At 38.5% G+C, this 10,734-nt stretch overlaps 1 non-coding gene across 1 annotated transcript; it reads left to right on the top strand.

The window, feature by feature from the left end:
- The first annotated feature begins 3,811 nt into the window (after positions 1–3,811).
- On the top strand, positions 3,812–3,944 carry LOC126007806 (small nucleolar RNA SNORA51). The gene has a single exon (XR_007495288.1). It is a non-coding gene; the product is annotated as a small nucleolar RNA SNORA51 (small nucleolar RNA).
- Positions 3,945–10,734: the final 6,790 nt, after the last annotated feature.

Genomic DNA, 10,734 nt, shown 5'->3' with positions numbered 1-10,734 from the left:
CTCTTCTGACATATAAGTGAAACAGTCTCATCTGAAATGTACTTATACTTTGTTGTCAGGAAGCAAGAGCTCTGGAAAAATATTCAGAGGCTTCTACTGAAAATTGGTGGTTCCCTTTCAAATCACCTTAGCCTAATCAAGTCACAGAGCAATAGTTATAGAAGGGTGATCTAGAAGTATATTTCTCCTACATGCAAAACAGATAGGAGAAATCTAGTAAAATGGACAAATACAATAAAGAGAGAAAAGAATCTGGAACAATAAGATAAATTGTTACCTTACTAATAGAAATCAAGACTATGTAAGACCACAAAAGTCGTGTCTTATGACTAGACAGAATCTGTTGGTGCCCCTGAATAGACAATAGCACCATCTTTTCCATTTTCTCCTACCAGTCCCAACAGACTTACCTCTTTTTTCCCAATCCCTCTTCAAAAGTGTCAGCTTGCTTTTATTTCACAGGATTCAGTTTTCTGTACCTCCAAAGATTTACTGTGCAAAATAACTCATTGTTCTCATTTAGTTCCTTCATGAAAGTTTCTACCAAAACAAACTTACAAGCCCTTCTCCTAGTCTTGCTAAGCATAAAAATAAATAGAGCAGTAATAAAATCACCCACAGGGGAAACTGCTAAAGCTCTGTTAGTCTCGCAAAACGCCCAGAGTCATAACTTGACTGCCCCTCTGAGCTTTTAAGTGGAAGCTCTGAAATAACTTTCTGAAGATGAATTTCTCCACTTTTTTTATTTTGGGGGGGCTACACTCATTAATTCTCAAGGATTACTTCTGGCTCTGCTCTCAGGAATCACTCCTTTCAGTGCTTGGGGACCAATGTGAGACGTCAGGGATCAAACCCGGTCAGCTATATGCAAGGCAAGTACACTACCAACTATACTATCACTTCCTTCTCCCACCTTTCTTTCATCTCTCATCTTTTTGCATTCAAAGACCTAAAACATAAAAATTCTTGGAGAGGCTGGAGCAATAGCACAGTAGGTAGGGCATTTGCCTTGCAGGCAGCTGACCCTGGACCTACCCGGGTTAGATCTTGACATCCCATATGGTCCCCCCAACCTGCCAGAAGTGATTTCTGGGCTCAGACCCAGGAGTAACCCCTGAGAGCAGCCATGTGTGGCCCCCAAAAAATGCTTGGATAAGTAAATAAGGATTGAATGGTTGGATAAGTGAGTAAGAATTGAGACCATAATATAGGCTTATTCCCAGTATCTCTTAACTTGTATCAAGGGATGCAATCTCTGTCAATCCTTCCTCTAGGATCACATCACCTTGTACTCTGCAGATTGTATTAAATATTCCTTTGCCTCCCTCTTAGGAGAAAACATGTTATGACATTTAGAGCTCACCAAGATAACAAAACAAACTCTCCCTTTCAAGATCCTTAGCTTACAACTTTTTTTTTTTTTTACAAAAATCATCTTTATTTTTCTAAAACAAGATTCACAGGGATAGAATATAAGTATCTTGGGGTGAGCCAGGCTTTGCCTATCAGGAGGACTTTTCTCCATAACCAGGAAAGATGGTTTCCAGTGGTTCCCTCTGGTTGGTGGCACCTTCTGGGCTAAAAGTATGAAGTAACCCTTACTGGCAGTGCCAGTGAGGATTTGTGGAGCATAAAGAAACTACTAAGTGATCTTCAGGAATTCTCTACTGGGAGGAGAAGGATGGCAGAGAAAGGTGTGGCTTAGTAGTACTGCACCTGCCTTGCATGAGTAAAACCTCAGGTTCAATCTCTGGCATAGACCACAATGCCAAGTGTAGTTCCTTACACTAACGTTGTGATCCTCCCCAATACCATAACCAGGTGTGAACCCCAATGCAATGCATCCACATTGTGTGAGTGTAGCAACCAGGTGTGTTACTCACCCCCCCCCAGTAAACTCCACAGTCATATGTGTGAACAAAGTATGTGATTCCTTATTAAGCACTACAACCAATCGTGGGACTCTGTGCTAGAAGAAAAACTAAATTAACTTTTTGTCTGTAGTATAAATAATATGACATGTTTCTTGCCACATAAAAATATTATGTTATCTAGATTCAAACTTGTGAAAATATTTTCTGTCTGTCACTTATTTAAATGTATAAACATATCATCTATATTTTGAATTTGTGAATTGTTTAGTAATTCTTGGTGAATATCTGGTTTTATTGTTAGTGTCTTGATATCTATCATATACCACCTCAACTAGGGTTTATCTGATCAAACCCTAGTTGAAATAAAACTGGAAGAAATTTAATGAATACAAATTAAGACCTGAAGCCTAGACTTAATCAGGATAAATAAAGGTGTAGTTTATTCAATCAACTGGCAAACCTTTAATCAATCATGAACATTTTTAGTTCAGTGACTAATTAGAAAGAAAAATATTTCTATAGCCTCCAAAACTCAGATAGCTATACAGCTAGCTAAGTCCTAGTAGCCTGTACTTGAGGAAAATATTTTTTTTTTTTTTTTTTGGTTTTTGGTTTTTGGGCCACACCCGTTTGACGCTCAGGGGTTACTCCTGGCTAAGCGCTCAGAAATCGCCCCTGGCTTGGGGGGACCATATGGGACGCCGGGGGATCGAACCGCGGTCCTTCCTTGGCTAGCGCTTGCAAGGCAGACACCTTACCTCCAGCGCCACCTACCCGGCCCCGAGGAAAATATTATTAAAAATATACTCCCTAATGGCTGGTAGCTTACAGAGCCAACATTGGATGCATGGGATAGAATATGAGAGAAATAAGGGAATGAGGCAAGCAAATATCTGTAGCCCACTTTTAAGGTATATCATCAGAATTCTTGACACATCTTTTTTTTTAAACACCTTAATTACAAACATGATTGTAGTTGGGTTTCAGTCATGTAAAGAACACCCCTCTTCACCAGTGTAAATTCCCATCACCAATGTCCCAAATCTCCCTCCTCCCACCCCACCCCTGCCTGTACTCTAGACAGGCTTTCAACTTCCCTCATTTATTCACAATGTTAGTGAATGTTAGTCACACATCATAAAACTGTGCTTAAAGTGACAGTACAAAGGGTAGATAGGGCATTTGCTTTGCACGAGACCAATCCCGATGCAGTCCTCTGCATCCTATATGATCCCCTGAATACACTGTATATTGTCTCATAAACACAAGTCACTATTCAAGAATTGTTGGATAGTGAACAAAATCCACTGTTACCCTAACCTAATTGTCAAGTGTAAAAGATACAGCACTGAGAATTGGTATAATCTGCAAGGTATTTAAATTCTGGGAATTTTCTATTAAAAAGTAAAAAGGAATGAAGTTCTGACAAACATTACAAGTGAAACATGGAGAGGCACAGAAAACATGGCAGAATAAATTCATCATTAAAAAATAATTACTTAAAAAAATTAAAAAAATAAAAAGGGGGACAAAGAAATAGCCTGGAGTATTGGTATTTGCCTTGCATGCAGAAGAATGGTGGTTCAAATTTCAGCATCACTTATGGTCCCGCGAGCCTGCCAGGAGTGATTCTGAGTGTAGAGCAAGGAGTAATCCCTGAACACTATCAGGTGTGGCCCAAAAACCAAATAATAATAATAATAATAATAATAAATATATAATAATACATGATAATAATAATGATAAATAATAGAAATAATAATATATATAATAATGATAAATAATAGAAAGCCTTCTAGAGTAAAGGCCAGTGTGGGTGGGGAGGAAGGACATTGGGATATTGGTGATGGGAATGTTGCACTGGTGAAGGTTTTTTTTTTTTAACATATATTAAAAAAAATCAAAAAAAAAAAAAAAGAAAAGAAAAAAAAAGATAAGGCCTCCCAATGCTTACCACAGGCTGTGTTCTTTACATTGATTGTATAGAAAGAGGAGGTACAGTAAATGCTCCCCATATACACCTCAGACCAGGTCCTTTGCCTTGTCTGTATTGTGAATGGGAGGACAATAATAATTAATAATAATAATAATAATAATAATAATAATCACTTTAGGGGCCAAAGAGATAGCACAGTGGCAGGGCATTTTCCTTGCATGTGACCAACCTGGGAGGGACCTGGTTTGATTCCCGGCATCGCATATGGTCCCCCAGCCTGCCAGAGGCAATTTCTGAGTGCAGAGCCAGAAATAACTGTTGGGTATGACCCAAAAACCAGTCAATCAATAAAGTTTAAAAAACTATCACTTTAAAAAAAAACTATCACTTTAAGGGGACAGAAAAATCATACCATAAGTACTTGCATTTGCCTTGCATGCTGCCTATCCAGGTTTTCTCCCAACCATTCTATATGGTCCCCCAAACACCACCAGAATTAATTTCTGAGTTTAGAGCCAGGAGTAACCTGAGTACTGCCAGGTGTGACCATAAACAAACAAACAAATAAATAAATCCACTACAGAGGGACCAGAGAATTAGTATAGCTGAAAGGGCCTTGCCATGCACTCAGATCAGTTCAATCCCTGGCACCTCATGCCAAAGCCCCATGAAAAGTGATCCCTGAGCACAAAGCCATGAATAAATACTTAGTGAAGCTGGGTGTGACCCTCACACCCACCAAAGACAAAAGGGGGACTCAGCAAATACAGTGTTAAAAAGGAAATGTTTCACAATATAGGCCTACATCAATAAAGAGAATCCCAAATAATTAGCATAATCTTGCATCTGAAAAAAATTAGAAACCAAAAATAACAGGAAGAGGAATCAAATAATAAAATTTATATCAAAATGAAACATATAAAACTTTAATAGATGAGCAAAACCAACAGCAATTTCTCTAAAAACAAGGAAGTTGATAACTCTTCTGCTAACCTCTCTAAGAAAAATAGAACACTCCAATGTAAAATATTAGAAATGAAAATAGCAACGTTACAAGTAATACCATAGAAATACTAAAAGGTAAGAGAGTACTAGGAACATTTATATGCAAATAAATTGTGCATTTCTTCTAAGTTGAACCAGAGGTAAAGAGAAGCTTTTACATCCTATTAAAAAGTGTGGAAATAGACACAGTAATCAAAAATCTCCTTGGGCTGGAGAGACAAAGGTTAAAGAGTTTTCCTTCCTTGTGTCTGACCCCAATTTGATCCCTGGCACCACATCCTGCCCTCTGAGCACTGCAGAAATGATCTCTGAATACCAGGAGTATTCTGCCTCTAAACTGTATCCCAAACCCAAGTATGGTTGTTGTTTTCTTCCTTTTTCTGAGAATTGCTTTTCTCTATTGATGCCAAAACAACTTTTAGAACTGTTTTGTATTTCCTTGAAAAAAAAAAGCTCTTGAAAATTTTATAAAAATTGTGTCAAATCTATCCCAAACACAATCGTGTATGTAATTAAGGTGTTTAAATAAATTAAAAAAAATAAAAATAAAAATAAAAAAATTGTGTCAAATCTATGAATTGCTTTTGGTAAGGTGGTCATTTTAATATGTATTTACCATCTTGTGGGCACGGGCTTTCTCTTCTATGCATCTTTTTTTTTCTTTTAACAGTGACAAAGTTTAAAAATAAAGGTGATAGGTTCTTTTTTAACCTCCTTTATTAAGTTTATCTATAAATATTTTATTCTTTTTTTTTTATAATAGGGACTATCCCAGCAGTGCTGGGGATAATAGAAGGTCTTTTAAATGTTCAGTGATGTTTTCCTGGCATTGTGACTGACCAATGGTTCGGTGCTTGAGTCTTGCAGTGCTTAGGGTATAAGGAGCACCAAGGTTATACCAGATAGTACTCTCAGCCATAAGAAATTGGGGACTTGGGCCCAGAGAGATAGCACAGCGGTGTTTGCCTTGCAAGCAGCCGATCCAGGACCAAAGGTGGTTGGTTCGAATCCCGGTGTCCCATATGGTCCCCCGTGCCTGCCAGGAGCTATTTCTGAGCAGACAACCAGGAGTAACCCCTGAGCACTGCCGGGTGTGGCCCAAATACAAAAAAAGAAAAAAGAAAGAAAGAAAGAAAGAAAAGAAATTGGGGACTGAACCCAGAGCATAGCACCTGCAAGCATATGTTTCACCAGTTTGAGCCATAGCCCAGTCTTGTTTTAGACTTTTTGATATCACCAATAAAATTGTTCCTTCATTTCTCTTTCCTCTAGTAGTTTTCATATAGGAGTTTAGTAGATTTTTATATATTAGTCTTGCATTCTGGCACTTTCCTCTGTTTATTTAATACAGTTTTCTAGTGGAGACTTAGACCTTTCTATATTTATTATCATACAGCAAGTAGTTAGCTTTGTTTTGTAATTTCTCATTTGGATTCCCTGAATAATTTTTTCTTGCCTAACTGCCCCCGCACTTCCAGTACTGTGTTGAATAATTGTGATGAGAGTGGACATCCTTGGTCCTGCTTTCAGGGGGAAATATTTTTGATTTTTACCATTTAAGTATGTCAGGTGTGGGTTGTCATATCTGGCCAATATTGTGTCAAGGGCTGAACTCAGCACCACTGGGCCAGAGCAACATTTCATCCCTAGACTTTAGCATTGAACTGCCAGCCTCAAAAGGCCAAGCAAATATCACCCATATAAAAAAAAAAAATAACTGAGAATCAGAGATGTTTGCCTTTTATGCACTCAACCTAGACTCAATCCCATTTCCTTACCCCTTTCAGAAGTGATCCTTGAGTACAAAGTCAGAAATAAGTCCTGAGCAGTGCAGGATGTGGACCCCAAATTTTTTAATAAAGTGTTGGGAATTCTAGACAGTCAAAAAAAAAAAAAAAAAGTAGAGGGATAACTGTGACAAAATCACCAGTCTTGCAGTATAAGGCTATAAGTGGAATTCCTGGTGCTGCCCACATACATGAACACAGTTCATGGCAATTCTATTCTTTCATGCCACAAAACTGTATATTATCCCTGGCCCACTGCAGCCAGTATGTTGGAGTACCACAACTAAAGTGCATAGCCACCCAGCAAATACTGCAACTAAAAATATACTACCACCTCAAGCATGTGACCTCTGCCAAGTAGTATATAGGAAATACAATTAAGAATAGCACAATATAAAAATAAATAAATAAAATGTTTTAAAAATAGCACAATTTGTTCAGAGTGTAGCTCAACAGGCTGGAGCACATGTTTTATATGCAGGAAGTTTTGTTTCAATTCTCAGCACGTTATGTTTCTCTGAACACTATCAGGAGTTACCCCCAGATAACCATGCTGAGTATAGCCCTGAATACACCTGGATATGGCCCAAAAGAAATGTGCACAACTCCAGCAATACCCTGGTTAAGTTAGCAAACATCACAAATACATGTACAATGTTTAGCAAGCACCAGAGTCAAGTATAACAGCACCATGACCAAGCATGTGTTAGAGTCCCCTTCCCAGCTACAATAAAAGAAATAAAAGGGAAAAAGAAAAGAGCTAATTACCTAACACCATGCACAAGAGCCAACTCAAAATGGAATTGGATATAAGACCTAAAATCAAAAAGTATGAAAGAAAACATTGGCAACACTCAAAGATATCAAATACAAGGATGCCTCTGGGGACTCCGCTACAGCAGTAATGGAAACAAACACCAAAATAAATAAGCAAGACTATATCAAATTAAATAGCTTTTTCACAGAAAAAGAAATTACAAAGACAAAAAGGCAACTCACAACAACAACAAAAGGCAAATGGGCTGTTCTAGTAGAGGTCTCTGTGCCTTTGTGTTGGAACTTAGTTTTATTTTGCTTTGTTTACCTTCACATAGGCAGTGCCCAGTGACTACTCATAGCTCGATACTCTGGAATTTCTCCTAGCAAAATAGAAACTATGCAACATCTGGAGATAGAGTGCAACTTTTAACAGGCAATGCCTGCATTCAGTTGATTGAGCGAACTCTTCAGTCTTTGGCTATGAATTTTGATGATGGTGTTGAGCTACCTGCAATTTATTATTAACATGCAAGACATAAAACACAGAGCCCTAGGGCCGGAGCAATAGCACAGCATTAGGGCGTTTGCCTTGCACGCAGCTAACATATAAGGGACCTGGTTTTGATCTCCAGCTTCCCATATGGTCCCCCAAGCCAGGAGTGATTTCTGAACGAAAGGCCAGGAGTAGCCCCTGAACATCACCGTGTGTGGCCAAAAACAACAAAAAAAAAAAGCAAAAAACAAAAAACAAAAAAAACCTCAGGAGCCTACATGTTGAGCTCTATGCAAATAATTTTGGTCAAGTCATAATATGGAAAATCCTCAGTTTTGATACCGATAAAAAGTTAAAAACAATTATTGAGGCCGGAGGGGTGGTGCAAGGGGTTAGGCATCTGCCTTGCCCTCTCTAGCCTAGAACAGACCATGGTTTGATTCCCCGACGTCCCATATGGTTCCCTAAGCCAGGAGCGATTTCTGAGGTCAAAGCCAGGAGGAACACTGAGCGTCACGGGTTGTGCCCCACCACCACCAAAAAAAGTTAAAAACAATTATTTTGGAAAAACCAAGTGAGAGGATGTTCATGAAAACCCAGTGTCTGAGATGCTAAATATCATTGGCCTATAGGTATATATGCAAACCAAAATGACACTGACACAAGTGAATCTCTCCTGCCTCAAAATCAAACCTGGAACTTCAAGCCTCTAAAATGTTGATCTGTTTTTTCTGTTTGTTTGTTTTGAAAGACAAAGAGATAGCACAGATCCCTATCTCTAATCTTATGACCCCTTCTTTTCTTTGAAACAAAAATAATAAAAAATTAATAACTAAAAAAATTAGTGAATGATAACCAAAAATAAAAAAAAAATCTCCTACCAGCTTAGGGTACTTTACACTTTACAGTCAGTGATCAAATTTGGAGCACTTTTGGCAAAATTTAACATATAGACTTGTACTTTTAGATTATTTCCGCCAGGTGGCAGAACCGAGTCTTTCCAAAAACAAAAATCAAAAATCTTGCCTAGATGCCTTGTTCTCACTTTCAAGTCCAAACAGGAACGCTTTCTAGGAATATGAAGCTAAGCCCAGGAAAAAGAAAACCAAAATCAAGTCCAAAAGTCCCAGATTGTGGAAAAAAATTTCCAAACTCCGCCTTCTGTTTCCTTCAGAACTCTATAGCATAATGGGTGAAAAACTGACTCTCCTGATTAGTGAGTGGAGTCCATTTCTTCAGTGGGAATAAGAGAACTCTATTAACTTATAAATAACTTCTGCTTTCCATAAGCCTCCAAATGCCATACTTGAAATATGTCAGTCAAATTCTTGACTGACATGCTCCATGTACAAAATGTTAAATTTGTCTTATACTGTATGTGACAATTTACAAAGTGAAGGACCAGAGAGTATGGGGGCAGAGAGGTAGGGGTAAAGGTAGAAAGGTGTGCCTTGCACACAACCAACTGGGGTTTGATCCCCAACATCTATATGGTCCTCTAAGAAGTAATCCCTAAGTTAGAAGTAAGCCCTGAGCTTTGTGGGTGTGGCAAAACAAAAAAGTGAAACTTTGTTAAAGTCACAATGTGAGAATGCATTCCCGCAAAGTGGAAATTCAATTTTGATCCCCATGACAAGATAAAAACCAATATTTTGGAAAATTGAGTGAGAGGATGTCCATGAAACCCCAATGCCCAAGATGCTCCTTATCTTTGGTATATGAAAACCAAAGTGACATGAGAAAACACCCAGAACAATGGCTATTACCTCAAAAAGAAAAATAAATGTATACAAAGATGTGAAGAAACTGGAGCCATTGTGCTCTGTTAGTGACAGTATAAAGTCATACAGTCGTACTCTGGAAAAGTCACTCTGGTAGCAAGCCCCCAAAACAAAAATTATTCTGTTTCTCTTATTCCACTCCTAGATGAATAGACAAAAGAATTAAAAACAGGAATTGAGAGAGTTACTAACATAACAATGATCATGGCAAGATTATTCATATAGCTAAAAAGTGGACTTAACCCAAATGTACATGAAGAAATAAGAGAAAAAATGTAGTCCCTCTATATACTATTATTCGATTACAGGAAATTAGGAGAAAGAGAGAGGGTGGGAAAAAAGAAGAAGGAAGGTAAGATGGTCAAAAGTTATAATGGACTAAACCTATTTAGCATTCAATATTAAGAAAAGATTTTGGGAATGACCAAATAGCTATGAGGTCAAGAGTCTGATCCTTGGCTTCCCTTCCCTAACCCCCAACACACAAAGAGAGAGGGGGGGAGGGAGAGGGGGGAGAGAGAGAGAGAGAGAGAGAGAGAGAGAGAGAGATTGTAATCCCAGCAGCATGACCATTTTGTATTGCTGACACCACATCTAACTGTTAAAGCAGTGACCAAAGAGTATGTAGCCCCAATCATCCTGACATCAAGAGAAAGAAAAGCTGAATAAAACACATCTGGGATGACATTTATCCGGCCATATTTTGTGATTGAATTTCCTTTTACAAAAAATGAAATTTCAAGAGGTAGCACATAATTCCCTCAAATCACATTGACATTCAATTTACATGAGTTCCGTTTCTTTGCCTCAGCTGATCCTGCCAGCAAGAATCACAGCCCTGCCACCTGCTGTGCCTGTGCATGCATCTTCCACAGTCCCTCCTTGCTGCTTCACAGCCAGAGAGGACGAAGAAAATAGACAGTGAAAGCAAGGGTAGAAGAGAAGAATATTCAGTGAGTAAGTGTCATTGGGTCAAGTTATCTTCTTTGATTATTTTTGGTTTTGTTGGCAGCCCACACCTAGCAGAGTTTAAGGGTTATTCCTGGCTTTGTTCTCAGGAATCCCTCCTGCCTGGCAGGCTTGTAGGACCAAATTGGAT

Source organism: Suncus etruscus, chromosome 4, assembly GCF_024139225.1.
Source record: "Suncus etruscus isolate mSunEtr1 chromosome 4, mSunEtr1.pri.cur, whole genome shotgun sequence".
Taxonomy (NCBI): Eukaryota; Metazoa; Chordata; class Mammalia; order Eulipotyphla; family Soricidae; genus Suncus; species Suncus etruscus.
This window is presented reverse-complemented; position numbering and strand designations above follow the sequence as displayed.